The sequence below is a fragment of the Corella eumyota genome, chromosome 7 (genome assembly GCF_963082875.1).
Source record: "Corella eumyota chromosome 7, kaCorEumy4.1, whole genome shotgun sequence".
NCBI classification, from domain to species: Eukaryota; Metazoa; Chordata; class Ascidiacea; order Phlebobranchia; family Corellidae; genus Corella; species Corella eumyota.
This window is the reverse complement of record NC_137496.1, coordinates 8,062,873-8,087,389: the sequence shown is the minus strand read 5'-3', so window position 1 is coordinate 8,087,389 and position 24,517 is coordinate 8,062,873. Positions and strand designations below refer to the sequence as shown.

Below are 24,517 nucleotides of genomic sequence, written 5' to 3'. Positions count from 1 at the left end.
AAATGTGTTGGCTCACCACATCACATTGCCTACGACCATACCACGTTGAGTACACCCCATCTCGTCCGATCTGGGAAGTTAAGCAACGTCGGGCCCGGTTAGTACTTGGATGGGTGACCGCCTGGGAATACCGGGTGTCGTAGGCATTTTATAAGTTTTATAGCATATTAGAAAGTACCTTATGTATAAGTCATTTTTATAGAAATTTTTGAAAATTAATATATTTGATATAATTGCTAGGCGACGCAAGTCATTTATTTTATTTTAAATATACACGTTTAATGATAAATGTGTTGGCACATCACATTGCCTACGACCATACCACGTTGAGTACACCCCATCTCGTCCGATCTGGGAAGTTAAGCAACGTCGGGCCCGGTTAGTACTTGGATGGGTGACCGCCTGGGAATACCGGGTGTCGTAGGCATTTTATAAGTTTTATAGCATATTAGAAAGTACTTTATGTAGAAGTCATTTTTTATCAAAATTTTTGAAAATTAATATATTTGATATAACTTCTAAGGGACGCAAGTCATTTATTTTATTTTAAATATACACGGTTAATGATAAATGTGTTGGCTCACCACATCACATTGCCTACGACCATACCACGTTGAGTACACCCCATCTCGTCCGATCTGGGAAGTTAAGCAACGTCGGGCCCGGTTAGTACTTGGATGGGTGACCGCCTGGGAATACCGGGTGTCGTAGGTATTTTATAAGTTTTATAGCATATTAGAAAGTACCTTATGTATAAGTCATTTTTATAGAAATTTTTGAAAATTAATATATTTGATATAATTGCTAGGCGACGCAAGTCATTTATTTTATTTTAAATATACACGTTTAATGATAAATGTGTTGGCACATCACATTGCCTACGACCATACCACGTTGAGTACACCCCATCTCGTCCGATCTGGGAAGTTAAGCAACGTCGGGCCCGGTTAGTACTTGGATGGGTGACCGCCTGGGAATACCGGGTGTCGTAGGCATTTTATAAGTTTTATAGCATATTAGAAAGTACTTTATGTAGAAGTAATTTTTTATCAAAATTTTTGAAAATTAATATATTTGATATAACTTCTAAGGGACGCAAGTCATTTATTTTATTTTAAATATACACGGTTAATGATAAATGTGTTGGCTCACCACATCACATTGCCTACGACCATACCACGTTGAGTACACCCCATCTCGTCCGATCTGGGAAGTTAAGCAACGTCGGGCCCGGTTAGTACTTGGATGGGTGACCGCCTGGGAATACCGGGTGTCGTAGGCATTTTATAAGTTTTATAGCATATTAGAAAGTACTTTATGTAGAAGTCATTTTTTATCAAAATTTTTGAAAATTAATATATTTGATATAACTTCTAAGGGACGCAAGTCATTTATTTTATTTTAAATATACACGGTTAATGATAAATGTGTTGGCTCACCACATCACATTGCCTACGACCATACCACGTTGAGTACACCCCATCTCGTCCGATCTGGGAAGTTAAGCAACGTCGGGCCCGGTTAGTACTTGGATGGGTGACCGCCTGGGAATACCGGGTGTCGAAGGCATTTTATAAGTTTTTTAGCATATTAGAAAGTACTTTATGTAGAAGTCATTTTTTATCCAAATTTTTGAAAATTAATATATTTGATATAACTGCTAAGGGACGCAAGTCATTTATTTTATTTTAAATATACACGTTTAATGATAAATGTGTTGGCACATCACATTGCCTACGACCATACCACGTTGAGTACACCCCATCTCGTCCGATCTGGGAAGTTAAGCAACGTCGGGCCCGGTTAGTACTTGGATGGGTGACCGCCTGGGAATACCGGGTGTCGTAGGCATTTTATAAGTTTTATAGCATATTAGAAAGTACTTTATGTAGAAGTCATTTTTTATCAAAATTTTTGAAAATTAATATATTTGATATAACTGCTAAGGGACGCAAGTCATTTATTTTATTTTAAATATACACGTTTAATGATAAATGTGTTGGCACATCACATTGCCTACGACCATACCACGTTGAGTACACCCCATCTCGTCCGATCTGGGAAGTTAAGCAACGTCGGGCCCGGTTAGTACTTGGATGGGTGACCGCCTGGGAATACCGGGTGTCGTAGGCATTTTATAAGTTTTATAGCATATTAGAAAGTACTTTATGTAGAAGTCATTTTTTATCAAAATTTTTGAAAATTAATATATTTGATATAACTTCTAAGGGACGCAAGTCATTTATTTTATTTTAAATATACACGGTTAATGATAAATGTGTTGGCTCACCACATCACATTGCCTACGACCATACCACGTTGAGTACACCCCATCTCGTCCGATCTGGGAAGTTAAGCAACGTCGGGCCCGGTTAGTACTTGGATGGGTGACCGCCTGGGAATACCGGGTGTCGTAGGTATTTTATAAGTTTTATAGCATATTAGAAAGTACCTTATGTATAAGTCATTTTTATAGAAATTTTTGAAAATTAATATATTTGATATAATTGCTAGGCGACGCAAGTCATTTATTTTATTTTAAATATACACGTTTAATGATAAATGTGTTGGCACATCACATTGCCTACGACCATACCACGTTGAGTACACCCCATCTCGTCCGATCTGGGAAGTTAAGCAACGTCGGGCCCGGTTAGTACTTGGATGGGTGACCGCCTGGGAATACCGGGTGTCGTAGGCATTTTATAAGTTTTATAGCATATTAGAAAGTACTTTATGTAGAAGTAATTTTTTATCAAAATTTTTGAAAATTAATATATTTGATATAACTTCTAAGGGACGCAAGTCATTTATTTTATTTTAAATATACACGGTTAATGATAAATGTGTTGGCTCACCACATCACATTGCCTACGACCATACCACGTTGAGTACACCCCATCTCGTCCGATCTGGGAAGTTAAGCAACGTCGGGCCCGGTTAGTACTTGGATGGGTGACCGCCTGGGAATACCGGGTGTCGTAGGCATTTTATAAGTTTTATAGCATATTCGAAAGTACTTTATGTAGAAGTCATTTTTTATCAAAATTTTTGAAAATTAATATATTTGATATAACTTCTAAGGGACGCAAGTCATTTATTTTATTTTAAATATACACGGTTAATGATAAATGTGTTGGCTCACCACATCACATTGCCTACGACCATACCACGTTGAGTACACCCCATCTCGTCCGATCTGGGAAGTTAAGCAACGTCGGGCCCGGTTAGTACTTGGATGGGTGACCGCCTGGGAATACCGGGTGTCGTAGGCATTTTATAAGTTTTATAGCATATTAGAAAGTACTTTATGTAGAAGTCATTTTTTATCAAAATTTTTGAAAATTAATATATTTGATATAACTTCTAAGGGACGCAAGTCATTTATTTTATTTTAAATATACACGGTTAATGATAAATGTGTTGGCTCACCACATCACATTGCCTACGACCATACCACGTTGAGTACACCCCATCTCGTCCGATCTGGGAAGTTAAGCAACGTCGGGCCCGGTTAGTACTTGGATGGGTGACCGCCTGGGAATACCGGGTGTCGTAGGCATTTTATAAGTTTTATAGCATATTAGAAAGTACCTTATGTATAAGTCATTTTTATAGAAATTTTTGAAAATTAATATATTTGATATAATTGCTAGGCGACGCAAGTCATTTATTTTATTTTAAATATACACGTTTAATGATAAATGTGTTGGCACATCACATTGCCTACGACCATACCACGTTGAGTACACCCCATCTCGTCCGATCTGGGAAGTTAAGCAACGTCGGGCCCGGTTAGTACTTGGATGGGTGACCGCCTGGGAATACCGGGTGTCGTAGGCATTTTATAAGTTTTATAGCATATTAGAAAGTACTTTATGTAGAAGTCATTTTTTATCAAAATTTTTGAAAATTAATATATTTGATATAACTTCTAAGGGACGCAAGTCATTTATTTTATTTTAAATATACACGGTTAATGATAAATGTGTTGGCTCACCACATCACATTGCCTACGACCATACCACGTTGAGTACACCCCATCTCGTCCGATCTGGGAAGTTAAGCAACGTCGGGCCCGGTTAGTACTTGGATGGGTGACCGCCTGGGAATACCGGGTGTCGTAGGTATTTTATAAGTTTTATAGCATATTAGAAAGTACCTTATGTATAAGTCATTTTTATAGAAATTTTTGAAAATTAATATATTTGATATAATTGCTAGGCGACGCAAGTCATTTATTTTATTTTAAATATACACGTTTAATGATAAATGTGTTGGCACATCACATTGCCTACGACCATACCACGTTGAGTACACCCCATCTCGTCCGATCTGGGAAGTTAAGCAACGTCGGGCCCGGTTAGTACTTGGATGGGTGACCGCCTGGGAATACCGGGTGTCGTAGGCATTTTATAAGTTTTATAGCATATTAGAAAGTACTTTATGTAGAAGTAATTTTTTATCAAAATTTTTGAAAATTAATATATTTGATATAACTTCTAAGGGACGCAAGTCATTTATTTTATTTTAAATATACACGGTTAATGATAAATGTGTTGGCTCACCACATCACATTGCCTACGACCATACCACGTTGAGTACACCCCATCTCGTCCGATCTGGGAAGTTAAGCAACGTCGGGCCCGGTTAGTACTTGGATGGGTGACCGCCTGGGAATACCGGGTGTCGTAGGCATTTTATAAGTTTTATAGCATATTAGAAAGTACTTTATGTAGAAGTCATTTTTTATCAAAATTTTTGAAAATTAATATATTTGATATAACTTCTAAGGGACGCAAGTCATTTATTTTATTTTAAATATACACGGTTAATGATAAATGTGTTGGCTCACCACATCACATTGCCTACGACCATACCACGTTGAGTACACCCCATCTCGTCCGATCTGGGAAGTTAAGCAACGTCGGGCCCGGTTAGTACTTGGATGGGTGACCGCCTGGGAATACCGGGTGTCGAAGGCATTTTATAAGTTTTTTAGCATATTAGAAAGTACTTTATGTAGAAGTCATTTTTTATCCAAATTTTTGAAAATTAATATATTTGATATAACTGCTAAGGGACGCAAGTCATTTATTTTATTTTAAATATACACGTTTAATGATAAATGTGTTGGCACATCACATTGCCTACGACCATACCACGTTGAGTACACCCCATCTCGTCCGATCTGGGAAGTTAAGCAACGTCGGGCCCGGTTAGTACTTGGATGGGTGACCGCCTGGGAATACCGGGTGTCGTAGGCATTTTATAAGTTTTATAGCATATTAGAAAGTACTTTATGTAGAAGTCATTTTTTATCAAAATTTTTGAAAATTAATATATTTGATATAACTTCTAAGGGACGCAAGTCATTTATTTTATTTTAAATATACACGGTTAATGATAAATGTGTTGGCTCACCACATCACATTGCCTACGACCATACCACGTTGAGTACACCCCATCTCGTCCGATCTGGGAAGTTAAGCAACGTCGGGCCCGGTTAGTACTTGGATGGGTGACCGCCTGGGAATACCGGGTGTCGTAGGTATTTTATAAGTTTTATAGCATATTAGAAAGTACCTTATGTATAAGTCATTTTTATAGAAATTTTTGAAAATTAATATATTTGATATAATTGCTAGGCGACGCAAGTCATTTATTTTATTTTAAATATACACGTTTAATGATAAATGTGTTGGCACATCACATTGCCTACGACCATACCACGTTGAGTACACCCCATCTCGTCCGATCTGGGAAGTTAAGCAACGTCGGGCCCGGTTAGTACTTGGATGGGTGACCGCCTGGGAATACCGGGTGTCGTAGGCATTTTATAAGTTTTATAGCATATTAGAAAGTACTTTATGTAGAAGTAATTTTTTATCAAAATTTTTGAAAATTAATATATTTGATATAACTTCTAAGGGACGCAAGTCATTTATTTTATTTTAAATATACACGGTTAATGATAAATGTGTTGGCTCACCACATCACATTGCCTACGACCATACCACGTTGAGTACACCCCATCTCGTCCGATCTGGGAAGTTAAGCAACGTCGGGCCCGGTTAGTACTTGGATGGGTGACCGCCTGGGAATACCGGGTGTCGTAGGCATTTTATAAGTTTTATAGCATATTAGAAAGTACTTTATGTAGAAGTCATTTTTTATCAAAATTTTTGAAAATTAATATATTTGATATAACTTCTAAGGGACGCAAGTCATTTATTTTATTTTAAATATACACGGTTAATGATAAATGTGTTGGCTCACCACATCACATTGCCTACGACCATACCACGTTGAGTACACCCCATCTCGTCCGATCTGGGAAGTTAAGCAACGTCGGGCCCGGTTAGTACTTGGATGGGTGACCGCCTGGGAATACCGGGTGTCGAAGGCATTTTATAAGTTTTTTAGCATATTAGAAAGTACTTTATGTAGAAGTCATTTTTTATCCAAATTTTTGAAAATTAATATATTTGATATAACTGCTAAGGGACGCAAGTCATTTATTTTATTTTAAATATACACGTTTAATGATAAATGTGTTGGCACATCACATTGCCTACGACCATACCACGTTGAGTACACCCCATCTCGTCCGATCTGGGAAGTTAAGCAACGTCGGGCCCGGTTAGTACTTGGATGGGTGACCGCCTGGGAATACCGGGTGTCGTAGGCATTTTATAAGTTTTATAGCATATTAGAAAGTACTTTATGTAGAAGTCATTTTTTATCAAAATTTTTGAAAATTAATATATTTGATATAACTTCTAAGGGACGCAAGTCATTTATTTTATTTTAAATATACACGGTTAATGATAAATGTGTTGGCTCACCACATCACATTGCCTACGACCATACCACGTTGAGTACACCCCATCTCGTCCGATCTGGGAAGTTAAGCAACGTCGGGCCCGGTTAGTACTTGGATGGGTGACCGCCTGGGAATACCGGGTGTCGTAGGTATTTTATAAGTTTTATAGCATATTAGAAAGTACCTTATGTATAAGTCATTTTTATAGAAATTTTTGAAAATTAATATATTTGATATAATTGCTAGGCGACGCAAGTCATTTATTTTATTTTAAATATACACGTTTAATGATAAATGTGTTGGCACATCACATTGCCTACGACCATACCACGTTGAGTACACCCCATCTCGTCCGATCTGGGAAGTTAAGCAACGTCGGGCCCGGTTAGTACTTGGATGGGTGACCGCCTGGGAATACCGGGTGTCGTAGGCATTTTATAAGTTTTATAGCATATTAGAAAGTACTTTATGTAGAAGTAATTTTTTATCAAAATTTTTGAAAATTAATATATTTGATATAACTTCTAAGGGACGCAAGTCATTTATTTTATTTTAAATATACACGGTTAATGATAAATGTGTTGGCTCACCACATCACATTGCCTACGACCATACCACGTTGAGTACACCCCATCTCGTCCGATCTGGGAAGTTAAGCAACGTCGGGCCCGGTTAGTACTTGGATGGGTGACCGCCTGGGAATACCGGGTGTCGTAGGCATTTTATAAGTTTTATAGCATATTCGAAAGTACTTTATGTAGAAGTCATTTTTTATCAAAATTTTTGAAAATTAATATATTTGATATAACTTCTAAGGGACGCAAGTCATTTATTTTATTTTAAATATACACGGTTAATGATAAATGTGTTGGCTCACCACATCACATTGCCTACGACCATACCACGTTGAGTACACCCCATCTCGTCCGATCTGGGAAGTTAAGCAACGTCGGGCCCGGTTAGTACTTGGATGGGTGACCGCCTGGGAATACCGGGTGTCGTAGGTATTTTATAAGTTTTATAGCATATTAGAAAGTACCTTATGTATAAGTCATTTTTATAGAAATTTTTGAAAATTAATATATTTGATATAATTGCTAGGCGACGCAAGTCATTTATTTTATTTTAAATATACACGTTTAATGATAAATGTGTTGGCACATCACATTGCCTACGACCATACCACGTTGAGTACACCCCATCTCGTCCGATCTGGGAAGTTAAGCAACGTCGGGCCCGGTTAGTACTTGGATGGGTGACCGCCTGGGAATACCGGGTGTCGTAGGCATTTTATAAGTTTTATAGCATATTAGAAAGTACTTTATGTAGAAGTAATTTTTTATCAAAATTTTTGAAAATTAATATATTTGATATAACTTCTAAGGGACGCAAGTCATTTATTTTATTTTAAATATACACGGTTAATGATAAATGTGTTGGCTCACCACATCACATTGCCTACGACCATACCACGTTGAGTACACCCCATCTCGTCCGATCTGGGAAGTTAAGCAACGTCGGGCCCGGTTAGTACTTGGATGGGTGACCGCCTGGGAATACCGGGTGTCGTAGGCATTTTATAAGTTTTATAGCATATTAGAAAGTACTTTATGTAGAAGTCATTTTTTATCAAAATTTTTGAAAATTAATATATTTGATATAACTTCTAAGGGACGCAAGTCATTTATTTTATTTTAAATATACACGGTTAATGATAAATGTGTTGGCTCACCACATCACATTGCCTACGACCATACCACGTTGAGTACACCCCATCTCGTCCGATCTGGGAAGTTAAGCAACGTCGGGCCCGGTTAGTACTTGGATGGGTGACCGCCTGGGAATACCGGGTGTCGTAGGCATTTTATAAGTTTTTTAGCATATTAGAAAGTACCTTATGTAGAAGTCATTTTTTATCAAAATTTTTGAAAATTAATATATTTGATATAACTGCTAAGAGACGCAAGTCATTTATTTTATTTTAAATATACACGGTTAATGATAAATGTGTTGGCTCACCACATCACATTGCCTACGACCATACCACGTTGAGTACACCCCATCTCGTCCGATCTGGGAAGTTAAGCAACGTCGGTCCCGGTTAGTACTTGGATGGGTGACCGCCTGGGAATACCGGGTGTCGTAGGCATTTTATAAGTTTTATAGCATATTAGAAAGTACTTTATGTAGAAGTAATTTTTTATCAAAATTTTTGAAAATTAATATATTTGATATAACTTCTAAGGGACGCAAGTCATTTATTTTATTTTAAATATACACGGTTAATGATAAATGTGTTGGCTCACCACATCACATTGCCTACGACCATACCACGTTGAGTACACCCCATCTCGTCCGATCTGGGAAGTTAAGCAACGTCGGGCCCGGTTAGTACTTGGATGGGTGACCGCCTGGGAATACCGGGTGTCGAAGGCATTTTATAAGTTTTTTAGCATATTAGAAAGTACTTTATGTAGAAGTCATTTTTTATCCAAATTTTTGAAAATTAATATATTTGATATAACTGCTAAGGGACGCAAGTCATTTATTTTATTTTAAATATACACGTTTAATGATAAATGTGTTGGCACATCACATTGCCTACGACCATACCACGTTGAGTACACCCCATCTCGTCCGATCTGGGAAGTTAAGCAACGTCGGGCCCGGTTAGTACTTGGATGGGTGACCGCCTGGGAATACCGGGTGTCGTAGGCATTTTATAAGTTTTATAGCATATTAGAAAGTACTTTATGTAGAAGTCATTTTTTATCAAAATTTTTGAAAATTAATATATTTGATATAACTTCTAAGGGACGCAAGTCATTTATTTTATTTTAAATATACACGGTTAATGATAAATGTGTTGGCTCACCACATCACATTGCCTACGACCATACCACGTTGAGTACACCCCATCTCGTCCGATCTGGGAAGTTAAGCAACGTCGGGCCCGGTTAGTACTTGGATGGGTGACCGCCTGGGAATACCGGGTGTCGAAGGCATTTTATAAGTTTTTTAGCATATTAGAAAGTACTTTATGTAGAAGTCATTTTTTATCCAAATTTTTGAAAATTAATATATTTGATATAACTGCTAAGGGACGCAAGTCATTTATTTTATTTTAAATATACACGTTTAATGATAAATGTGTTGGCACATCACATTGCCTACGACCATACCACGTTGAGTACACCCCATCTCGTCCGATCTGGGAAGTTAAGCAACGTCGGGCCCGGTTAGTACTTGGATGGGTGACCGCCTGGGAATACCGGGTGTCGTAGGCATTTTATAAGTTTTATAGCATATTAGAAAGTACTTTATGTAGAAGTCATTTTTTATCAAAATTTTTGAAAATTAATATATTTGATATAACTTCTAAGGGACGCAAGTCATTTATTTTATTTTAAATATACACGGTTAATGATAAATGTGTTGGCTCACCACATCACATTGCCTACGACCATACCACGTTGAGTACACCCCATCTCGTCCGATCTGGGAAGTTAAGCAACGTCGGGCCCGGTTAGTACTTGGATGGGTGACCGCCTGGGAATACCGGGTGTCGTAGGTATTTTATAAGTTTTATAGCATATTAGAAAGTACCTTATGTATAAGTCATTTTTATAGAAATTTTTGAAAATTAATATATTTGATATAATTGCTAGGCGACGCAAGTCATTTATTTTATTTTAAATATACACGTTTAATGATAAATGTGTTGGCACATCACATTGCCTACGACCATACCACGTTGAGTACACCCCATCTCGTCCGATCTGGGAAGTTAAGCAACGTCGGGCCCGGTTAGTACTTGGATGGGTGACCGCCTGGGAATACCGGGTGTCGTAGGCATTTTATAAGTTTTATAGCATATTAGAAAGTACTTTATGTAGAAGTAATTTTTTATCAAAATTTTTGAAAATTAATATATTTGATATAACTTCTAAGGGACGCAAGTCATTTATTTTATTTTAAATATACACGGTTAATGATAAATGTGTTGGCTCACCACATCACATTGCCTACGACCATACCACGTTGAGTACACCCCATCTCGTCCGATCTGGGAAGTTAAGCAACGTCGGGCCCGGTTAGTACTTGGATGGGTGACCGCCTGGGAATACCGGGTGTCGTAGGCATTTTATAAGTTTTATAGCATATTCGAAAGTACTTTATGTAGAAGTCATTTTTTATCAAAATTTTTGAAAATTAATATATTTGATATAACTTCTAAGGGACGCAAGTCATTTATTTTATTTTAAATATACACGGTTAATGATAAATGTGTTGGCTCACCACATCACATTGCCTACGACCATACCACGTTGAGTACACCCCATCTCGTCCGATCTGGGAAGTTAAGCAACGTCGGGCCCGGTTAGTACTTGGATGGGTGACCGCCTGGGAATACCGGGTGTCGTAGGCATTTTATAAGTTTTATAGCATATTAGAAAGTACTTTATGTAGAAGTCATTTTTTATCAAAATTTTTGAAAATTAATATATTTGATATAACTTCTAAGGGACGCAAGTCATTTATTTTATTTTAAATATACACGGTTAATGATAAATGTGTTGGCTCACCACATCACATTGCCTACGACCATACCACGTTGAGTACACCCCATCTCGTCCGATCTGGGAAGTTAAGCAACGTCGGGCCCGGTTAGTACTTGGATGGGTGACCGCCTGGGAATACCGGGTGTCGAAGGCATTTTATAAGTTTTTTAGCATATTAGAAAGTACTTTATGTAGAAGTCATTTTTTATCCAAATTTTTGAAAATTAATATATTTGATATAACTGCTAAGGGACGCAAGTCATTTATTTTATTTTAAATATACACGTTTAATGATAAATGTGTTGGCACATCACATTGCCTACGACCATACCACGTTGAGTACACCCCATCTCGTCCGATCTGGGAAGTTAAGCAACGTCGGGCCCGGTTAGTACTTGGATGGGTGACCGCCTGGGAATACCGGGTGTCGTAGGCATTTTATAAGTTTTATAGCATATTAGAAAGTACTTTATGTAGAAGTCATTTTTTATCAAAATTTTTGAAAATTAATATATTTGATATAACTTCTAAGGGACGCAAGTCATTTATTTTATTTTAAATATACACGGTTAATGATAAATGTGTTGGCTCACCACATCACATTGCCTACGACCATACCACGTTGAGTACACCCCATCTCGTCCGATCTGGGAAGTTAAGCAACGTCGGGCCCGGTTAGTACTTGGATGGGTGACCGCCTGGGAATACCGGGTGTCGTAGGTATTTTATAAGTTTTATAGCATATTAGAAAGTACCTTATGTATAAGTCATTTTTATAGAAATTTTTGAAAATTAATATATTTGATATAATTGCTAGGCGACGCAAGTCATTTATTTTATTTTAAATATACACGTTTAATGATAAATGTGTTGGCACATCACATTGCCTACGACCATACCACGTTGAGTACACCCCATCTCGTCCGATCTGGGAAGTTAAGCAACGTCGGGCCCGGTTAGTACTTGGATGGGTGACCGCCTGGGAATACCGGGTGTCGTAGGCATTTTATAAGTTTTATAGCATATTAGAAAGTACTTTATGTAGAAGTAATTTTTTATCAAAATTTTTGAAAATTAATATATTTGATATAACTTCTAAGGGACGCAAGTCATTTATTTTATTTTAAATATACACGGTTAATGATAAATGTGTTGGCTCACCACATCACATTGCCTACGACCATACCACGTTGAGTACACCCCATCTCGTCCGATCTGGGAAGTTAAGCAACGTCGGGCCCGGTTAGTACTTGGATGGGTGACCGCCTGGGAATACCGGGTGTCGTAGGCATTTTATAAGTTTTATAGCATATTCGAAAGTACTTTATGTAGAAGTCATTTTTTATCAAAATTTTTGAAAATTAATATATTTGATATAACTTCTAAGGGACGCAAGTCATTTATTTTATTTTAAATATACACGGTTAATGATAAATGTGTTGGCTCACCACATCACATTGCCTACGACCATACCACGTTGAGTACACCCCATCTCGTCCGATCTGGGAAGTTAAGCAACGTCGGGCCCGGTTAGTACTTGGATGGGTGACCGCCTGGGAATACCGGGTGTCGTAGGTATTTTATAAGTTTTATAGCATATTAGAAAGTACCTTATGTATAAGTCATTTTTATAGAAATTTTTGAAAATTAATATATTTGATATAATTGCTAGGCGACGCAAGTCATTTATTTTATTTTAAATATACACGTTTAATGATAAATGTGTTGGCACATCACATTGCCTACGACCATACCACGTTGAGTACACCCCATCTCGTCCGATCTGGGAAGTTAAGCAACGTCGGGCCCGGTTAGTACTTGGATGGGTGACCGCCTGGGAATACCGGGTGTCGTAGGCATTTTATAAGTTTTATAGCATATTAGAAAGTACTTTATGTAGAAGTAATTTTTTATCAAAATTTTTGAAAATTAATATATTTGATATAACTTCTAAGGGACGCAAGTCATTTATTTTATTTTAAATATACACGGTTAATGATAAATGTGTTGGCTCACCACATCACATTGCCTACGACCATACCACGTTGAGTACACCCCATCTCGTCCGATCTGGGAAGTTAAGCAACGTCGGGCCCGGTTAGTACTTGGATGGGTGACCGCCTGGGAATACCGGGTGTCGTAGGCATTTTATAAGTTTTATAGCATATTAGAAAGTACTTTATGTAGAAGTCATTTTTTATCAAAATTTTTGAAAATTAATATATTTGATATAACTTCTAAGGGACGCAAGTCATTTATTTTATTTTAAATATACACGGTTAATGATAAATGTGTTGGCTCACCACATCACATTGCCTACGACCATACCACGTTGAGTACACCCCATCTCGTCCGATCTGGGAAGTTAAGCAACGTCGGGCCCGGTTAGTACTTGGATGGGTGACCGCCTGGGAATACCGGGTGTCGTAGGCATTTTATAAGTTTTTTAGCATATTAGAAAGTACCTTATGTAGAAGTCATTTTTTATCAAAATTTTTGAAAATTAATATATTTGATATAACTGCTAAGAGACGCAAGTCATTTATTTTATTTTAAATATACACGGTTAATGATAAATGTGTTGGCTCACCACATCACATTGCCTACGACCATACCACGTTGAGTACACCCCATCTCGTCCGATCTGGGAAGTTAAGCAACGTCGGGCCCGGTTAGTACTTGGATGGGTGACCGCCTGGGAATACCGGGTGTCGTAGGCATTTTATAAGTTTTATAGCATATTAGAAAGTACTTTATGTAGAAGTAATTTTTTATCAAAATTTTTGAAAATTAATATATTTGATATAACTTCTAAGGGACGCAAGTCATTTATTTTATTTTAAATATACACGGTTAATGATAAATGTGTTGGCTCACCACATCACATTGCCTACGACCATACCACGTTGAGTACACCCCATCTCGTCCGATCTGGGAAGTTAAGCAACGTCGGGCCCGGTTAGTACTTGGATGGGTGACCGCCTGGGAATACCGGGTGTCGTAGGCATTTTATAAGTTTTATAGCATATTAGAAAGTACCTTATGTATAAGTCATTTTTATAGAAATTTTTGAAAATTAATATATTTGATATAATTGCTAGGCGACGCAAGTCATTTATTTTATTTTAAATATACACGTTTAATGATAAATGTGTTGGCACATCACATTGCCTACGACCATACCACGTTGAGTACACCCCATCTCGTCCGATCTGGGAAGTTAAGCAACGTCGGGCCCGGTTAGTACTTGGATGGGTGACCGCCTGGGAATACCGGGTGTCGAAGGCATTTTATAAGTTTTTTAGCATATTAGAAAGTACCTTATGTAGAAGTCATTTTTTATCCAAATTTTTGAAAATTAATATATTTGATATAACTTCTAAGGGACGCAAGTCATTTATTTTATTTTAAATATACACGGTTAATGATAAATGTGTTGGCTCACCACATCACATTGCCTACGACCATACCACGTTGAGTACACCCCATCTCGTCCGATCTGGGAAGTTAAGCAACGTCGGGCCCGGTTAGTACTTGGATGGGTGACCGCCTGGGAATACCGGGTGTCGTAGGCATTTTATAAGTTTTATAGCATATTAGAAAGTACCTTATGTATAAGTCATTTTTATAGAAATTTTTGAAAATTAATATATTTGATATAATTGCTAGGCGACGCAAGTCATTTATTTTATTTTAAATATACACGTTTAATGATAAATGTGTTGGCACATCACATTGCCTACGACCATACCACGTTGAGTACACCCCATCTCGTCCGATCTGGGAAGTTAAGCAACGTCGGGCCCGGTTAGTACTTGGATGGGTGACCGCCTGGGAATACCGGGTGTCGAAGGCATTTTATAAGTTTTTTAGCATATTAGAAAGTACTTTATGTAGAAGTCATTTTTTATCCAAATTTTTGAAAATTAATATATTTGATATAACTGCTAAGGGACGCAAGTCATTTATTTTATTTTAAATATACACGGTTAATGATAAATGTGTTGGCTCACCACATCACATTGCCTACGACCATACCACGTTGAGTACACCCCATCTCGTCCGATCTGGGAAGTTAAGCAACGTCGGGCCCGGTTAGTACTTGGATGGGTGACCGCCTGGGAATACCGGGTGTCGTAGGTATTTTATAAGTTTTATAGCATATTAGAAAGTACCTTATGTATAAGTCATTTTTATAGAAATTTTTGAAAATTAATATATTTGATATAATTGCTAGGCGACGCAAGTCATTTATTTTATTTTAAATATACACGTTTAATGATAAATGTGTTGGCACATCACATTGCCTACGACCATACCACGTTGAGTACACCCCATCTCGTCCGATCTGGGAAGTTAAGCAACGTCGGGCCCGGTTAGTACTTGGATGGGTGACCGCCTGGGAATACCGGGTGTCGTAGGCATTTTATAAGTTTTATAGCATATTAGAAAGTACTTTATGTAGAAGTAATTTTTTATCAAAATTTTTGAAAATTAATATATTTGATATAACTTCTAAGGGACGCAAGTCATTTATTTTATTTTAAATATACACGGTTAATGATAAATGTGTTGGCTCACCACATCACATTGCCTACGACCATACCACGTTGAGTACACCCCATCTCGTCCGATCTGGGAAGTTAAGCAACGTCGGGCCCGGTTAGTACTTGGATGGGTGACCGCCTGGGAATACCGGGTGTCGTAGGCATTTTATAAGTTTTATAGCATATTAGAAAGTACTTTATGTAGAAGTCATTTTTTATCAAAATTTTTGAAAATTAATATATTTGATATAACTTCTAAGGGACGCAAGTCATTTATTTTATTTTAAATATACACGGTTAATGATAAATGTGTTGGCTCACCACATCACATTGCCTACGACCATACCACGTTGAGTACACCCCATCTCGTCCGATCTGGGAAGTTAAGCAACGTCGGGCCCGGTTAGTACTTGGATGGGTGACCGCCTGGGAATACCGGGTGTCGAAGGCATTTTATAAGTTTTTTAGCATATTAGAAAGTACTTTATGTAGAAGTCATTTTTTATCCAAATTTTTGAAAATTAATATATTTGATATAACTGCTAAGGGACGCAAGTCATTTATTTTATTTTAAATATACACGTTTAATGATAAATGTGTTGGCACATCACATTGCCTACGACCATACCACGTTGAGTACACCCCATCTCGTCCGATCTGGGAAGTTAAGCAACGTCGGGCCCGGTTAGTACTTGGATGGGTGACCGCCTGGGAATACCGGGTGTCGTAGGCATTTTATAAGTTTTATAGCATATTAGAAAGTACTTTATGTAGAAGTCATTTTTTATCAAAATTTTTGAAAATTAATATATTTGATATAACTTCTAAGGGACGCAAGTCATTTATTTTATTTTAAATATACACGGTTAATGATAAATGTGTTGGCTCACCACATCACATTGCCTACGACCATACCACGTTGAGTACACCCCATCTCGTCCGATCTGGGAAGTTAAGCAACGTCGGGCCCGGTTAGTACTTGGATGGGTGACCGCCTGGGAATACCGGGTGTCGTAGGTATTTTATAAGTTTTATAGCATATTAGAAAGTACCTTATGTATAAGTCATTTTTATAGAAATTTTTGAAAATTAATATATTTGATATAATTGCTAGGCGACGCAAGTCATTTATTTTATTTTAAATATACACGTTTAATGATAAATGTGTTGGCACATCACATTGCCTACGACCATACCACGTTGAGTACACCCCATCTCGTCCGATCTGGGAAGTTAAGCAACGTCGGGCCCGGTTAGTACTTGGATGGGTGACCGCCTGGGAATACCGGGTGTCGTAGGCATTTTATAAGTTTTATAGCATATTAGAAAGTACTTTATGTAGAAGTAATTTTTTATCAAAATTTTTGAAAATTAATATATTTGATATAACTTCTAAGGGACGCAAGTCATTTATTTTATTTTAAATATACACGGTTAATGATAAATGTGTTGGCTCACCACATCACATTGCCTACGACCATACCACGTTGAGTACACCCCATCTCGTCCGATCTGGGAAGTTAAGCAACGTCGGGCCCGGTTAGTACTTGGATGGGTGACCGCCTGGGAATACCGGGTGTCGTAGGCATTTTATAAGTTTTATAGCATATTCGAAAGTACTTTATGTAGAAGTCATTTTTTATCAAAATTTTTGAAAATTAATATATTTGATATAACTTCTAAGGGACGCAAGTCATTTATTTTATTTTAAATATACACGGTTAATGATAAATGTGTTGGCTCACCACATCACATTGCCTACGACCATACCACGTTGAGTACACCCCATCTCGTCCGATCTGGGAAGTTAAGCAACGTCGGGCCCGGTTAGTACTTGGATGGGTGACCGCCTGGGAATACCGGGTGTCTTAGGCATTTTATAAGTTTTATAGCATATTAGAAAGTACTTTATGTAGAAGTCATTTTTTATCAAAATTTTTGAAAATTAATATATTTGATATAACTTCTAAGGGACGCAAGTCATTTATTTTATTTTAAATATACACGGTTAATGATAAATGTGTTGGCTCACCACATCACATTGCCTACGACCATACCACGTTGAGTACACCCCATCTCGTCCGATCTGGGAAGTTAAGCAACGTCGGGCCCGGTTAGTACTTGGATGGGTGACCGCCTGGGAATACCGGGTGTCGTAGGCATTTTATAAGTTTTATAGCATATTAGAAAGTACCTTATGTATAAGTCATTTTTATAGAAATTTTTGAAAATTAATATATTTGATATAATTGCTAGGCGACGCAAGTCATTTATTTTATTTTAAATATACACGTTTAATGATAAATGTGTTGGCACATCACATTGCCTACGACCATACCACGTTGAGTACACCCCATCTCGTCCGATCTGGGAAGTTAAGCAACGTCGGGCCCGGTTAGTACTTGGATGGGTGACCGCCTGGGAATACCGGGTGTCGTAGGCATTTTATAAGTTTTATAGCATATTAGAAAGTACTTTATGTAGAAGTCATTTTTTATCAAAATTTTTGAAAATTAATATATTTGATATAACTTCTAAGGGACGCAAGTCATTTATTTTATTTTAAATATACACGGTTAATGATAAATGTGTTGGCTCACCACATCACATTGCCTACGACCATACCACGTTGAGTACACCCCATCTCGTCCGATCTGGGAAGTTAAGCAACGTCGGGCCCGGTTAGTACTTGGATGGGTGACCGCCTGGGAATACCGGGTGTCGTAGGTATTTTATAAGTTTTATAGCATATTAGAAAGTACCTTATGTATAAGTCATTTTTATAGAAATTTTTGAAAATTAATATATTTGATATAATTGCTAGGCGACGCAAGTCATTTATTTTATTTTAAATATACACGTTTAATGATAAATGTGTTGGCACATCACATTGCCTACGACCATACCACGTTGAGTACACCCCATCTCGTCCGATCTGGGAAGTTAAGCAACGTCGGGCCCGGTTAGTACTTGGATGGGTGACCGCCTGGGAATACCGGGTGTCGTAGGCATTTTATAAGTTTTATAGCATATTAGAAAGTACTTTATGTAGAAGTAATTTTTTATCAAAATTTTTGAAAATTAATATATTTGATATAACTTCTAAGGGACGCAAGTCATTTATTTTATTTTAAATATACACGGTTAATGATAAATGTGTTGGCTCACCACATCACATTGCCTACGACCATACCACGTTGAGTACACCCCATCTCGTCCGATCTGGGAAGTTAAGCAACGTCGGGCCCGGTTAGTACTTGGATGGGTGACCGCCTGGGAATACCGGGTGTCGTAGGCATTTTATAAGTTTTATAGCATATTAGAAAGTACTTTATGTAGAAGTCATTTTATATCAAAATTTTTGAAAATTAATATATTTGATATAACTTCTAAGGGACGCAAGTCATTTATTTTATTTTAAATATACACGGTTAATGATAAATGTGTTGGCTCACCACATCACATTGCCTACGACCATACCACGTTGAGTACACCCCATCTCGTCCGATCTGGGAAGTTAAGCAACGTCGGGCCCGGTTAGTACTTGGATGGGTGACCGCCTGGGAATACCGGGTGTCGTAGGCATTTTATAAGTTTTATAGCATATTAGAAAGTACTTTATGTAGAAGTCATTTTTTATCAAAATTTTTGAAAATTAATATATTTGATATAACTTCTAAGGGACGCAAGTCATTTATTTTATTTTAAATATACACGGTTAATGATAAATGTGTTGGCTCACCACATCACATTGCCTACGACCATACCACGTTGAGTACACCCCATCTCGTCCGATCTGGGAAGTTAAGCAACGTCGGGCCCGGTTAGTACTTGGATGGGTGACCGCCTGGGAATACCGGGTGTCGTAGGTATTTTATAAGTTTTATAGCATATTAGAAAGTACCTTATGTATAAGTCATTTTTATAGAAATTTTTGAAAATTAATATATTTGATATAATTGCTAGGCGACGCAAGTCATTTATTTTATTTTAAATATACACGTTTAATGATAAATGTGTTGGCACATCACATTGCCTACGACCATACCACGTTGAGTACACCCCATCTCGTCCGATCTGGGAAGTTAAGCAACGTCGGGCCCGGTTAGTACTTGGATGGGTGACCGCCTGGGAATACCGGGTGTCGTAGGCATTTTATAAGTTTTATAGCATATTAGAAAGTACTTTATGTAGAAGTAATTTTTTATCAAAATTTTTGAAAATTAATATATTTGATATAACTTCTAAGGGACGCAAGTCATTTATTTTATTTTAAATATACACGGTTAATGATAAATGTGTTGGCTCACCACATCACATTGCCTACGACCATACCACGTTGAGTACACCCCATCTCGTCCGATCTGGGAAGTTAAGCAACGTCGGGCCCGGTTAGTACTTGGATGGGTGACCGCCTGGGAATACCGGGTGTCGTAGGCATTTTATAAGTTTTATAGCATATTCGAAAGTACTTTATGTAGAAGTCATTTTTTATCAAAATTTTTGAAAATTAATATATTTGATATAACTTCTAAGGGACGCAAGTCATTTATTTTATTTTAAATATACACGGTTAATGATAAATGTGTTGGCTCACCACATCACATTGCCTACGACCATACCACGTTGAGTACACCCCATCTCGTCCGATCTGGGAAGTTAAGCAACGTCGGGCCCGGTTAGTACTTGGATGGGTGACCGCCTGGGAATACCGGGTGTCGTAGGCATTTTATAAGTTTTATAGCATATTAGAAAGTACTTTATGTAGAAGTCATTTTTTATCAAAATTTTTGAAAATTAATATATTTGATATAACTTCTAAGGGACGCAAGTCATTTATTTTATTTTAAATATACACGGTTAATGATAAATGTGTTGGCTCACCACATCACATTGCCTACGACCATACCACGTTGAGTACACCCCATCTCGTCCGATCTGGGAAGTTAAGCAACGTCGGGCCCGGTTAGTACTTGGATGGGTGACCGCCTGGGAATACCGGGTGTCGTAGGCATTTTATAAGTTTTATAGCATATTAGAAAGTACCTTATGTATAAGTCATTTTTATAGAAATTTTTGAAAATTAATATATTTGATATAATTGCTAGGCGACGCAAGTCATTTATTTTATTTTAAATATACACGTTTAATGATAAATGTGTTGGCACATCACATTGCCTACGACCATACCACGTTGAGTACACCCCATCTCGTCCGATCTGGGAAGTTAAGCAACGTCGGGCCCGGTTAGTACTTGGATGGGTGACCGCCTGGGAATACCGGGTGTCGTAGGCATTTTATAAGTTTTATAGCATATTAGAAAGTACTTTATGTAGAAGTCATTTTTTATCAAAATTTTTGAAAATTAATATATTTGATATAACTTCTAAGGGACGCAAGTCATTTATTTTATTTTAAATATACACGGTTAATGATAAATGTGTTGGCTCACCACATCACATTGCCTACGACCATACCACGTTGAGTACACCCCATCTCGTCCGATCTGGGAAGTTAAGCAACGTCGGGCCCGGTTAGTACTTGGATGGGTGACCGCCTGGGAATACCGGGTGTCGTAGGTATTTTATAAGTTTTATAGCATATTAGAAAGTACCTTATGTATAAGTCATTTTTATAGAAATTTTTGAAAATTAATATATTTGATATAATTGCTAGGCGACGCAAGTCATTTATTTTATTTTAAATATACACGTTTAATGATAAATGTGTTGGCACATCACATTGCCTACGACCATACCACGTTGAGTACACCCCATCTCGTCCGATCTGGGAAGTTAAGCAACGTCGGGCCCGGTTAGTACTTGGATGGGTGACCGCCTGGGAATACCGGGTGTCGTAGGCATTTTATAAGTTTTATAGCATATTAGAAAGTACTTTATGTAGAAGTAATTTTTTATCAAAATTTTTGAAAATTAATATATTTGATATAACTTCTAAGGGACGCAAGTCATTTATTTTATTTTAAATATACACGGTTAATGATAAATGTGTTGGCTCACCACATCACATTGCCTACGACCATACCACGTTGAGTACACCCCATCTCGTCCGATCTGGGAAGTTAAGCAACGTCGGGCCCGGTTAGTACTTGGATGGGTGACCGCCTGGGAATACCGGGTGTCGTAGGCATTTTATAAGTTTTATAGCATATTAGAAAGTACTTTATGTAGAAGTCATTTTTTATCAAAATTTTTGAAAATTAATATATTTGATATAACTTCTAAGGGACGCAAGTCATTTATTTTATTTTAAATATACACGGTTAATGATAAATGTGTTGGCTCACCACATCACATTGCCTACGACCATACCACGTTGAGTACACCCCATCTCGTCCGATCTGGGAAGTTAAGCAACGTCGGGCCCGGTTAGTACTTGGATGGGTGACCGCCTGGGAATACCGGGTGTCGAAGGCATTTTATAAGTTTTTTAGCATATTAGAAAGTACTTTATGTAGAAGTCATTTTTTATCCAAATTTTTGAAAATTAATATATTTGATATAACTGCTAAGGGACGCAAGTCATTTATTTTATTTTAAATATACACGTTTAATGATAAATGTGTTGGCACATCACATTGCCTACGACCATACCACGTTGAGTACACCCCATCTCGTCCGATCTGGGAAGTTAAGCAACGTCGGGCCCGGTTAGTACTTGGATGGGTGACCGCCTGGGAATACCGGGTGTCGAAGGCATTTTATAAGTTTTTTAGCATATTAGAAAGTACTTTATGTAGAAGTCATTTTTTATCCAAATTTTTGAAAATTAATATATTTGATATAACTGCTAAGGGACGCAAGTCATTTATTTTATTTTAAATATACACGTTTAATGATAAATGTGTTGGCACATCACATTGCCTACGACCATACCACGTTGAGTACACCCCATCTCGTCCGATCTGGGAAGTTAAGCAACGTCGGGCCCGGTTAGTACTTGGATGGGTGACCGCCTGGGAATACCGGGTGTCGTAGGCATTTTATAAGTTTTATAGCATATTAGAAAGTACTTTATGTAGAAGTCATTTTTTATCAAAATTTTTGAAAATTAATATATTTGATATAACTTCTAAGGGACGCAAGTCATTTATTTTATTTTAAATATACACGGTTAATGATAAATGTGTTGGCTCACCACATCACATTGCCTACGACCATACCACGTTGAGTACACCCCATCTCGTCCGATCTGGGAAGTTAAGCAACGTCGGGCCCGGTTAGTACTTGGATGGGTGACCGCCTGGGAATACCGGGTGTCGAAGGCATTTTATAAGTTTTTTAGCATATTAGAAAGTACTTTATGTAGAAGTCATTTTTTATCCAAATTTTTGAAAATTAATATATTTGATATAACTGCTAAGGGACGCAAGTCATTTATTTTATTTTAAATATACACGTTTAATGATAAATGTGTTGGCACATCACATTGCCTACGACCATACCACGTTGAGTACACCCCATCTCGTCCGATCTGGGAAGTTAAGCAACGTCGGGCCCGGTTAGTACTTGGATGGGTGACCGCCTGGGAATACCGGGTGTCGTAGGCATTTTATAAGTTTTATAGCATATTAGAAAGTACTTTATGTAGAAGTCATTTTTTATCAAAATTTTTGAAAATTAATATATTTGATATAACTTCTAAGGGACGCAAGTCATTTATTTTATTTTAAATATACACGGTTAATGATAAATGTGTTGGCTCACCACATCACATTGCCTACGACCATACCACGTTGAGTACACCCCATCTCGTCCGATCTGGGAAGTTAAGCAACGTCGGGCCCGGTTAGTACTTGGATGGGTGACCGCCTGGGAATACCGGGTGTCGTAGGTATTTTATAAGTTTTATAGCATATTAGAAAGTACCTTATGTATAAGTCATTTTTATAGAAATTTTTGAAAATTAATATATTTGATATAATTGCTAGGCGACGCAAGTCATTTATTTTATTTTAAATATACACGTTTAATGATAAATGTGTTGGCACATCACATTGCCTACGACCATACCACGTTGAGTACACCCCATCTCGTCCGATCTGGGAAGTTAAGCAACGTCGGGCCCGGTTAGTACTTGGATGGGTGACCGCCTGGGAATACCGGGTGTCGTAGGCATTTTATAAGTTTTATAGCATATTAGAAAGTACTTTATGTAGAAGTAATTTTTTATCAAAATTTTTGAAAATTAATATATTTGATATAACTTCTAAGGGACGCAAGTCATTTATTTTATTTTAAATATACACGGTTAATGATAAATGTGTTGGCTCACCACATCACATTGCCTACGACCATACCACGTTGAGTACACCCCATCTCGTCCGATCTGGGAAGTTAAGCAACGTCGGGCCCGGTTAGTACTTGGATGGGTGACCGCCTGGGAATACCGGGTGTCGTAGGCATTTTATAAGTTTTATAGCATATTCGAAAGTACTTTATGTAGAAGTCATTTTTTATCAAAATTTTTGAAAATTAATATATTTGATATAACTTCTAAGGGACGCAAGTCATTTATTTTATTTTAAATATACACGGTTAATGATAAATGTGTTGGCTCAC

General features: G+C 37.5%; 86 non-coding genes across 86 annotated transcripts; all 86 read left to right on the top strand.

Annotated features, from left to right (window-relative positions):
- The first annotated feature begins 27 nt into the window (after positions 1-27).
- LOC145762193 (5S ribosomal RNA) lies at positions 28-146 on the top strand. Its single transcript, XR_014287837.1, has one exon. It is a non-coding gene; the product is annotated as a 5S ribosomal RNA (ribosomal RNA).
- A 162-nt stretch (positions 147-308) lies between these two features.
- Positions 309-427, top strand: LOC145762192 (5S ribosomal RNA). The gene has a single exon (XR_014287836.1). It is a non-coding gene; the product is annotated as a 5S ribosomal RNA (ribosomal RNA).
- A 168-nt stretch (positions 428-595) lies between these two features.
- LOC145761114 (5S ribosomal RNA) lies at positions 596-714 on the top strand. Its single transcript, XR_014287088.1, has one exon. It is a non-coding gene; the product is annotated as a 5S ribosomal RNA (ribosomal RNA).
- A 162-nt stretch (positions 715-876) lies between these two features.
- On the top strand, positions 877-995 carry LOC145762191 (5S ribosomal RNA). The gene has a single exon (XR_014287835.1). It is a non-coding gene; the product is annotated as a 5S ribosomal RNA (ribosomal RNA).
- A 168-nt stretch (positions 996-1,163) lies between these two features.
- Positions 1,164-1,282, top strand: LOC145762190 (5S ribosomal RNA). The gene has a single exon (XR_014287834.1). It is a non-coding gene; the product is annotated as a 5S ribosomal RNA (ribosomal RNA).
- A 168-nt stretch (positions 1,283-1,450) lies between these two features.
- LOC145761223 (5S ribosomal RNA) lies at positions 1,451-1,569 on the top strand. The gene has a single exon (XR_014287190.1). It is a non-coding gene; the product is annotated as a 5S ribosomal RNA (ribosomal RNA).
- A 163-nt stretch (positions 1,570-1,732) lies between these two features.
- LOC145762189 (5S ribosomal RNA) lies at positions 1,733-1,851 on the top strand. Its single transcript, XR_014287833.1, has one exon. It is a non-coding gene; the product is annotated as a 5S ribosomal RNA (ribosomal RNA).
- Positions 1,852-2,014: 163 nt separating this feature from the next.
- Positions 2,015-2,133, top strand: LOC145762188 (5S ribosomal RNA). Its single transcript, XR_014287832.1, has one exon. It is a non-coding gene; the product is annotated as a 5S ribosomal RNA (ribosomal RNA).
- A 168-nt stretch (positions 2,134-2,301) lies between these two features.
- On the top strand, positions 2,302-2,420 carry LOC145761113 (5S ribosomal RNA). The gene has a single exon (XR_014287087.1). It is a non-coding gene; the product is annotated as a 5S ribosomal RNA (ribosomal RNA).
- A 162-nt stretch (positions 2,421-2,582) lies between these two features.
- LOC145762187 (5S ribosomal RNA) lies at positions 2,583-2,701 on the top strand. The gene has a single exon (XR_014287831.1). It is a non-coding gene; the product is annotated as a 5S ribosomal RNA (ribosomal RNA).
- Positions 2,702-2,869: 168 nt separating this feature from the next.
- Positions 2,870-2,988, top strand: LOC145762186 (5S ribosomal RNA). The gene has a single exon (XR_014287830.1). It is a non-coding gene; the product is annotated as a 5S ribosomal RNA (ribosomal RNA).
- Positions 2,989-3,156: 168 nt separating this feature from the next.
- LOC145762184 (5S ribosomal RNA) lies at positions 3,157-3,275 on the top strand. Its single transcript, XR_014287829.1, has one exon. It is a non-coding gene; the product is annotated as a 5S ribosomal RNA (ribosomal RNA).
- A 168-nt stretch (positions 3,276-3,443) lies between these two features.
- On the top strand, positions 3,444-3,562 carry LOC145762182 (5S ribosomal RNA). The gene has a single exon (XR_014287827.1). It is a non-coding gene; the product is annotated as a 5S ribosomal RNA (ribosomal RNA).
- A 162-nt stretch (positions 3,563-3,724) lies between these two features.
- On the top strand, positions 3,725-3,843 carry LOC145762181 (5S ribosomal RNA). Its single transcript, XR_014287826.1, has one exon. It is a non-coding gene; the product is annotated as a 5S ribosomal RNA (ribosomal RNA).
- Positions 3,844-4,011: 168 nt separating this feature from the next.
- On the top strand, positions 4,012-4,130 carry LOC145761112 (5S ribosomal RNA). Its single transcript, XR_014287086.1, has one exon. It is a non-coding gene; the product is annotated as a 5S ribosomal RNA (ribosomal RNA).
- Positions 4,131-4,292: 162 nt separating this feature from the next.
- On the top strand, positions 4,293-4,411 carry LOC145762180 (5S ribosomal RNA). Its single transcript, XR_014287825.1, has one exon. It is a non-coding gene; the product is annotated as a 5S ribosomal RNA (ribosomal RNA).
- Positions 4,412-4,579: 168 nt separating this feature from the next.
- Positions 4,580-4,698, top strand: LOC145762179 (5S ribosomal RNA). Its single transcript, XR_014287824.1, has one exon. It is a non-coding gene; the product is annotated as a 5S ribosomal RNA (ribosomal RNA).
- A 168-nt stretch (positions 4,699-4,866) lies between these two features.
- On the top strand, positions 4,867-4,985 carry LOC145761222 (5S ribosomal RNA). The gene has a single exon (XR_014287189.1). It is a non-coding gene; the product is annotated as a 5S ribosomal RNA (ribosomal RNA).
- A 163-nt stretch (positions 4,986-5,148) lies between these two features.
- Positions 5,149-5,267, top strand: LOC145762178 (5S ribosomal RNA). The gene has a single exon (XR_014287823.1). It is a non-coding gene; the product is annotated as a 5S ribosomal RNA (ribosomal RNA).
- Positions 5,268-5,435: 168 nt separating this feature from the next.
- On the top strand, positions 5,436-5,554 carry LOC145761111 (5S ribosomal RNA). The gene has a single exon (XR_014287085.1). It is a non-coding gene; the product is annotated as a 5S ribosomal RNA (ribosomal RNA).
- Positions 5,555-5,716: 162 nt separating this feature from the next.
- On the top strand, positions 5,717-5,835 carry LOC145762177 (5S ribosomal RNA). The gene has a single exon (XR_014287822.1). It is a non-coding gene; the product is annotated as a 5S ribosomal RNA (ribosomal RNA).
- A 168-nt stretch (positions 5,836-6,003) lies between these two features.
- LOC145762176 (5S ribosomal RNA) lies at positions 6,004-6,122 on the top strand. Its single transcript, XR_014287821.1, has one exon. It is a non-coding gene; the product is annotated as a 5S ribosomal RNA (ribosomal RNA).
- Positions 6,123-6,290: 168 nt separating this feature from the next.
- LOC145761221 (5S ribosomal RNA) lies at positions 6,291-6,409 on the top strand. Its single transcript, XR_014287188.1, has one exon. It is a non-coding gene; the product is annotated as a 5S ribosomal RNA (ribosomal RNA).
- A 163-nt stretch (positions 6,410-6,572) lies between these two features.
- On the top strand, positions 6,573-6,691 carry LOC145762175 (5S ribosomal RNA). Its single transcript, XR_014287820.1, has one exon. It is a non-coding gene; the product is annotated as a 5S ribosomal RNA (ribosomal RNA).
- A 168-nt stretch (positions 6,692-6,859) lies between these two features.
- Positions 6,860-6,978, top strand: LOC145761110 (5S ribosomal RNA). Its single transcript, XR_014287084.1, has one exon. It is a non-coding gene; the product is annotated as a 5S ribosomal RNA (ribosomal RNA).
- Positions 6,979-7,140: 162 nt separating this feature from the next.
- LOC145762174 (5S ribosomal RNA) lies at positions 7,141-7,259 on the top strand. The gene has a single exon (XR_014287819.1). It is a non-coding gene; the product is annotated as a 5S ribosomal RNA (ribosomal RNA).
- Positions 7,260-7,427: 168 nt separating this feature from the next.
- Positions 7,428-7,546, top strand: LOC145762173 (5S ribosomal RNA). Its single transcript, XR_014287818.1, has one exon. It is a non-coding gene; the product is annotated as a 5S ribosomal RNA (ribosomal RNA).
- A 168-nt stretch (positions 7,547-7,714) lies between these two features.
- LOC145761109 (5S ribosomal RNA) lies at positions 7,715-7,833 on the top strand. Its single transcript, XR_014287083.1, has one exon. It is a non-coding gene; the product is annotated as a 5S ribosomal RNA (ribosomal RNA).
- A 162-nt stretch (positions 7,834-7,995) lies between these two features.
- Positions 7,996-8,114, top strand: LOC145762171 (5S ribosomal RNA). The gene has a single exon (XR_014287816.1). It is a non-coding gene; the product is annotated as a 5S ribosomal RNA (ribosomal RNA).
- Positions 8,115-8,282: 168 nt separating this feature from the next.
- Positions 8,283-8,401, top strand: LOC145762170 (5S ribosomal RNA). The gene has a single exon (XR_014287815.1). It is a non-coding gene; the product is annotated as a 5S ribosomal RNA (ribosomal RNA).
- A 168-nt stretch (positions 8,402-8,569) lies between these two features.
- LOC145762169 (5S ribosomal RNA) lies at positions 8,570-8,688 on the top strand. The gene has a single exon (XR_014287814.1). It is a non-coding gene; the product is annotated as a 5S ribosomal RNA (ribosomal RNA).
- A 168-nt stretch (positions 8,689-8,856) lies between these two features.
- LOC145761157 (5S ribosomal RNA) lies at positions 8,857-8,975 on the top strand. The gene has a single exon (XR_014287128.1). It is a non-coding gene; the product is annotated as a 5S ribosomal RNA (ribosomal RNA).
- Positions 8,976-9,143: 168 nt separating this feature from the next.
- Positions 9,144-9,262, top strand: LOC145761220 (5S ribosomal RNA). The gene has a single exon (XR_014287187.1). It is a non-coding gene; the product is annotated as a 5S ribosomal RNA (ribosomal RNA).
- Positions 9,263-9,425: 163 nt separating this feature from the next.
- LOC145762168 (5S ribosomal RNA) lies at positions 9,426-9,544 on the top strand. Its single transcript, XR_014287813.1, has one exon. It is a non-coding gene; the product is annotated as a 5S ribosomal RNA (ribosomal RNA).
- A 168-nt stretch (positions 9,545-9,712) lies between these two features.
- LOC145761219 (5S ribosomal RNA) lies at positions 9,713-9,831 on the top strand. The gene has a single exon (XR_014287186.1). It is a non-coding gene; the product is annotated as a 5S ribosomal RNA (ribosomal RNA).
- A 163-nt stretch (positions 9,832-9,994) lies between these two features.
- On the top strand, positions 9,995-10,113 carry LOC145762167 (5S ribosomal RNA). Its single transcript, XR_014287812.1, has one exon. It is a non-coding gene; the product is annotated as a 5S ribosomal RNA (ribosomal RNA).
- Positions 10,114-10,281: 168 nt separating this feature from the next.
- On the top strand, positions 10,282-10,400 carry LOC145761107 (5S ribosomal RNA). Its single transcript, XR_014287081.1, has one exon. It is a non-coding gene; the product is annotated as a 5S ribosomal RNA (ribosomal RNA).
- Positions 10,401-10,562: 162 nt separating this feature from the next.
- Positions 10,563-10,681, top strand: LOC145762165 (5S ribosomal RNA). The gene has a single exon (XR_014287810.1). It is a non-coding gene; the product is annotated as a 5S ribosomal RNA (ribosomal RNA).
- A 168-nt stretch (positions 10,682-10,849) lies between these two features.
- On the top strand, positions 10,850-10,968 carry LOC145762164 (5S ribosomal RNA). The gene has a single exon (XR_014287809.1). It is a non-coding gene; the product is annotated as a 5S ribosomal RNA (ribosomal RNA).
- A 168-nt stretch (positions 10,969-11,136) lies between these two features.
- LOC145762163 (5S ribosomal RNA) lies at positions 11,137-11,255 on the top strand. The gene has a single exon (XR_014287808.1). It is a non-coding gene; the product is annotated as a 5S ribosomal RNA (ribosomal RNA).
- A 168-nt stretch (positions 11,256-11,423) lies between these two features.
- On the top strand, positions 11,424-11,542 carry LOC145761218 (5S ribosomal RNA). The gene has a single exon (XR_014287185.1). It is a non-coding gene; the product is annotated as a 5S ribosomal RNA (ribosomal RNA).
- A 163-nt stretch (positions 11,543-11,705) lies between these two features.
- Positions 11,706-11,824, top strand: LOC145762162 (5S ribosomal RNA). Its single transcript, XR_014287807.1, has one exon. It is a non-coding gene; the product is annotated as a 5S ribosomal RNA (ribosomal RNA).
- Positions 11,825-11,992: 168 nt separating this feature from the next.
- LOC145761105 (5S ribosomal RNA) lies at positions 11,993-12,111 on the top strand. Its single transcript, XR_014287080.1, has one exon. It is a non-coding gene; the product is annotated as a 5S ribosomal RNA (ribosomal RNA).
- A 162-nt stretch (positions 12,112-12,273) lies between these two features.
- On the top strand, positions 12,274-12,392 carry LOC145762161 (5S ribosomal RNA). Its single transcript, XR_014287806.1, has one exon. It is a non-coding gene; the product is annotated as a 5S ribosomal RNA (ribosomal RNA).
- Positions 12,393-12,560: 168 nt separating this feature from the next.
- LOC145762157 (5S ribosomal RNA) lies at positions 12,561-12,679 on the top strand. Its single transcript, XR_014287804.1, has one exon. It is a non-coding gene; the product is annotated as a 5S ribosomal RNA (ribosomal RNA).
- Positions 12,680-12,847: 168 nt separating this feature from the next.
- On the top strand, positions 12,848-12,966 carry LOC145761104 (5S ribosomal RNA). The gene has a single exon (XR_014287079.1). It is a non-coding gene; the product is annotated as a 5S ribosomal RNA (ribosomal RNA).
- A 162-nt stretch (positions 12,967-13,128) lies between these two features.
- Positions 13,129-13,247, top strand: LOC145762156 (5S ribosomal RNA). Its single transcript, XR_014287803.1, has one exon. It is a non-coding gene; the product is annotated as a 5S ribosomal RNA (ribosomal RNA).
- Positions 13,248-13,415: 168 nt separating this feature from the next.
- On the top strand, positions 13,416-13,534 carry LOC145762155 (5S ribosomal RNA). The gene has a single exon (XR_014287802.1). It is a non-coding gene; the product is annotated as a 5S ribosomal RNA (ribosomal RNA).
- A 168-nt stretch (positions 13,535-13,702) lies between these two features.
- LOC145762154 (5S ribosomal RNA) lies at positions 13,703-13,821 on the top strand. The gene has a single exon (XR_014287801.1). It is a non-coding gene; the product is annotated as a 5S ribosomal RNA (ribosomal RNA).
- Positions 13,822-13,989: 168 nt separating this feature from the next.
- On the top strand, positions 13,990-14,108 carry LOC145762153 (5S ribosomal RNA). Its single transcript, XR_014287800.1, has one exon. It is a non-coding gene; the product is annotated as a 5S ribosomal RNA (ribosomal RNA).
- Positions 14,109-14,276: 168 nt separating this feature from the next.
- On the top strand, positions 14,277-14,395 carry LOC145762152 (5S ribosomal RNA). The gene has a single exon (XR_014287799.1). It is a non-coding gene; the product is annotated as a 5S ribosomal RNA (ribosomal RNA).
- A 162-nt stretch (positions 14,396-14,557) lies between these two features.
- LOC145761217 (5S ribosomal RNA) lies at positions 14,558-14,676 on the top strand. Its single transcript, XR_014287184.1, has one exon. It is a non-coding gene; the product is annotated as a 5S ribosomal RNA (ribosomal RNA).
- Positions 14,677-14,844: 168 nt separating this feature from the next.
- On the top strand, positions 14,845-14,963 carry LOC145762151 (5S ribosomal RNA). Its single transcript, XR_014287798.1, has one exon. It is a non-coding gene; the product is annotated as a 5S ribosomal RNA (ribosomal RNA).
- A 162-nt stretch (positions 14,964-15,125) lies between these two features.
- On the top strand, positions 15,126-15,244 carry LOC145761216 (5S ribosomal RNA). The gene has a single exon (XR_014287183.1). It is a non-coding gene; the product is annotated as a 5S ribosomal RNA (ribosomal RNA).
- Positions 15,245-15,412: 168 nt separating this feature from the next.
- Positions 15,413-15,531, top strand: LOC145761103 (5S ribosomal RNA). Its single transcript, XR_014287078.1, has one exon. It is a non-coding gene; the product is annotated as a 5S ribosomal RNA (ribosomal RNA).
- Positions 15,532-15,693: 162 nt separating this feature from the next.
- Positions 15,694-15,812, top strand: LOC145762150 (5S ribosomal RNA). Its single transcript, XR_014287797.1, has one exon. It is a non-coding gene; the product is annotated as a 5S ribosomal RNA (ribosomal RNA).
- A 168-nt stretch (positions 15,813-15,980) lies between these two features.
- LOC145762149 (5S ribosomal RNA) lies at positions 15,981-16,099 on the top strand. The gene has a single exon (XR_014287796.1). It is a non-coding gene; the product is annotated as a 5S ribosomal RNA (ribosomal RNA).
- Positions 16,100-16,267: 168 nt separating this feature from the next.
- LOC145761214 (5S ribosomal RNA) lies at positions 16,268-16,386 on the top strand. The gene has a single exon (XR_014287181.1). It is a non-coding gene; the product is annotated as a 5S ribosomal RNA (ribosomal RNA).
- Positions 16,387-16,549: 163 nt separating this feature from the next.
- Positions 16,550-16,668, top strand: LOC145762148 (5S ribosomal RNA). Its single transcript, XR_014287795.1, has one exon. It is a non-coding gene; the product is annotated as a 5S ribosomal RNA (ribosomal RNA).
- Positions 16,669-16,836: 168 nt separating this feature from the next.
- Positions 16,837-16,955, top strand: LOC145761102 (5S ribosomal RNA). Its single transcript, XR_014287077.1, has one exon. It is a non-coding gene; the product is annotated as a 5S ribosomal RNA (ribosomal RNA).
- Positions 16,956-17,117: 162 nt separating this feature from the next.
- LOC145762146 (5S ribosomal RNA) lies at positions 17,118-17,236 on the top strand. Its single transcript, XR_014287792.1, has one exon. It is a non-coding gene; the product is annotated as a 5S ribosomal RNA (ribosomal RNA).
- A 168-nt stretch (positions 17,237-17,404) lies between these two features.
- On the top strand, positions 17,405-17,523 carry LOC145762145 (5S ribosomal RNA). The gene has a single exon (XR_014287791.1). It is a non-coding gene; the product is annotated as a 5S ribosomal RNA (ribosomal RNA).
- Positions 17,524-17,691: 168 nt separating this feature from the next.
- Positions 17,692-17,810, top strand: LOC145761288 (5S ribosomal RNA). The gene has a single exon (XR_014287251.1). It is a non-coding gene; the product is annotated as a 5S ribosomal RNA (ribosomal RNA).
- A 168-nt stretch (positions 17,811-17,978) lies between these two features.
- On the top strand, positions 17,979-18,097 carry LOC145762144 (5S ribosomal RNA). Its single transcript, XR_014287790.1, has one exon. It is a non-coding gene; the product is annotated as a 5S ribosomal RNA (ribosomal RNA).
- A 162-nt stretch (positions 18,098-18,259) lies between these two features.
- Positions 18,260-18,378, top strand: LOC145762143 (5S ribosomal RNA). The gene has a single exon (XR_014287789.1). It is a non-coding gene; the product is annotated as a 5S ribosomal RNA (ribosomal RNA).
- A 168-nt stretch (positions 18,379-18,546) lies between these two features.
- Positions 18,547-18,665, top strand: LOC145761101 (5S ribosomal RNA). Its single transcript, XR_014287076.1, has one exon. It is a non-coding gene; the product is annotated as a 5S ribosomal RNA (ribosomal RNA).
- Positions 18,666-18,827: 162 nt separating this feature from the next.
- LOC145762142 (5S ribosomal RNA) lies at positions 18,828-18,946 on the top strand. Its single transcript, XR_014287788.1, has one exon. It is a non-coding gene; the product is annotated as a 5S ribosomal RNA (ribosomal RNA).
- A 168-nt stretch (positions 18,947-19,114) lies between these two features.
- LOC145762141 (5S ribosomal RNA) lies at positions 19,115-19,233 on the top strand. Its single transcript, XR_014287787.1, has one exon. It is a non-coding gene; the product is annotated as a 5S ribosomal RNA (ribosomal RNA).
- A 168-nt stretch (positions 19,234-19,401) lies between these two features.
- LOC145762140 (5S ribosomal RNA) lies at positions 19,402-19,520 on the top strand. The gene has a single exon (XR_014287786.1). It is a non-coding gene; the product is annotated as a 5S ribosomal RNA (ribosomal RNA).
- Positions 19,521-19,688: 168 nt separating this feature from the next.
- On the top strand, positions 19,689-19,807 carry LOC145761100 (5S ribosomal RNA). The gene has a single exon (XR_014287075.1). It is a non-coding gene; the product is annotated as a 5S ribosomal RNA (ribosomal RNA).
- A 162-nt stretch (positions 19,808-19,969) lies between these two features.
- LOC145762139 (5S ribosomal RNA) lies at positions 19,970-20,088 on the top strand. Its single transcript, XR_014287785.1, has one exon. It is a non-coding gene; the product is annotated as a 5S ribosomal RNA (ribosomal RNA).
- Positions 20,089-20,256: 168 nt separating this feature from the next.
- On the top strand, positions 20,257-20,375 carry LOC145762138 (5S ribosomal RNA). Its single transcript, XR_014287784.1, has one exon. It is a non-coding gene; the product is annotated as a 5S ribosomal RNA (ribosomal RNA).
- A 168-nt stretch (positions 20,376-20,543) lies between these two features.
- On the top strand, positions 20,544-20,662 carry LOC145762137 (5S ribosomal RNA). The gene has a single exon (XR_014287783.1). It is a non-coding gene; the product is annotated as a 5S ribosomal RNA (ribosomal RNA).
- A 168-nt stretch (positions 20,663-20,830) lies between these two features.
- LOC145762135 (5S ribosomal RNA) lies at positions 20,831-20,949 on the top strand. The gene has a single exon (XR_014287780.1). It is a non-coding gene; the product is annotated as a 5S ribosomal RNA (ribosomal RNA).
- A 162-nt stretch (positions 20,950-21,111) lies between these two features.
- LOC145762134 (5S ribosomal RNA) lies at positions 21,112-21,230 on the top strand. The gene has a single exon (XR_014287779.1). It is a non-coding gene; the product is annotated as a 5S ribosomal RNA (ribosomal RNA).
- Positions 21,231-21,398: 168 nt separating this feature from the next.
- Positions 21,399-21,517, top strand: LOC145761099 (5S ribosomal RNA). The gene has a single exon (XR_014287074.1). It is a non-coding gene; the product is annotated as a 5S ribosomal RNA (ribosomal RNA).
- A 162-nt stretch (positions 21,518-21,679) lies between these two features.
- On the top strand, positions 21,680-21,798 carry LOC145762133 (5S ribosomal RNA). Its single transcript, XR_014287778.1, has one exon. It is a non-coding gene; the product is annotated as a 5S ribosomal RNA (ribosomal RNA).
- Positions 21,799-21,966: 168 nt separating this feature from the next.
- LOC145762132 (5S ribosomal RNA) lies at positions 21,967-22,085 on the top strand. The gene has a single exon (XR_014287777.1). It is a non-coding gene; the product is annotated as a 5S ribosomal RNA (ribosomal RNA).
- Positions 22,086-22,253: 168 nt separating this feature from the next.
- On the top strand, positions 22,254-22,372 carry LOC145761212 (5S ribosomal RNA). Its single transcript, XR_014287180.1, has one exon. It is a non-coding gene; the product is annotated as a 5S ribosomal RNA (ribosomal RNA).
- Positions 22,373-22,535: 163 nt separating this feature from the next.
- On the top strand, positions 22,536-22,654 carry LOC145761211 (5S ribosomal RNA). The gene has a single exon (XR_014287179.1). It is a non-coding gene; the product is annotated as a 5S ribosomal RNA (ribosomal RNA).
- A 163-nt stretch (positions 22,655-22,817) lies between these two features.
- LOC145762131 (5S ribosomal RNA) lies at positions 22,818-22,936 on the top strand. Its single transcript, XR_014287776.1, has one exon. It is a non-coding gene; the product is annotated as a 5S ribosomal RNA (ribosomal RNA).
- A 168-nt stretch (positions 22,937-23,104) lies between these two features.
- On the top strand, positions 23,105-23,223 carry LOC145761210 (5S ribosomal RNA). The gene has a single exon (XR_014287178.1). It is a non-coding gene; the product is annotated as a 5S ribosomal RNA (ribosomal RNA).
- Positions 23,224-23,386: 163 nt separating this feature from the next.
- Positions 23,387-23,505, top strand: LOC145762130 (5S ribosomal RNA). Its single transcript, XR_014287775.1, has one exon. It is a non-coding gene; the product is annotated as a 5S ribosomal RNA (ribosomal RNA).
- A 168-nt stretch (positions 23,506-23,673) lies between these two features.
- On the top strand, positions 23,674-23,792 carry LOC145761098 (5S ribosomal RNA). Its single transcript, XR_014287073.1, has one exon. It is a non-coding gene; the product is annotated as a 5S ribosomal RNA (ribosomal RNA).
- Positions 23,793-23,954: 162 nt separating this feature from the next.
- Positions 23,955-24,073, top strand: LOC145762129 (5S ribosomal RNA). Its single transcript, XR_014287774.1, has one exon. It is a non-coding gene; the product is annotated as a 5S ribosomal RNA (ribosomal RNA).
- Positions 24,074-24,241: 168 nt separating this feature from the next.
- On the top strand, positions 24,242-24,360 carry LOC145762128 (5S ribosomal RNA). The gene has a single exon (XR_014287773.1). It is a non-coding gene; the product is annotated as a 5S ribosomal RNA (ribosomal RNA).
- Positions 24,361-24,517: the final 157 nt, after the last annotated feature.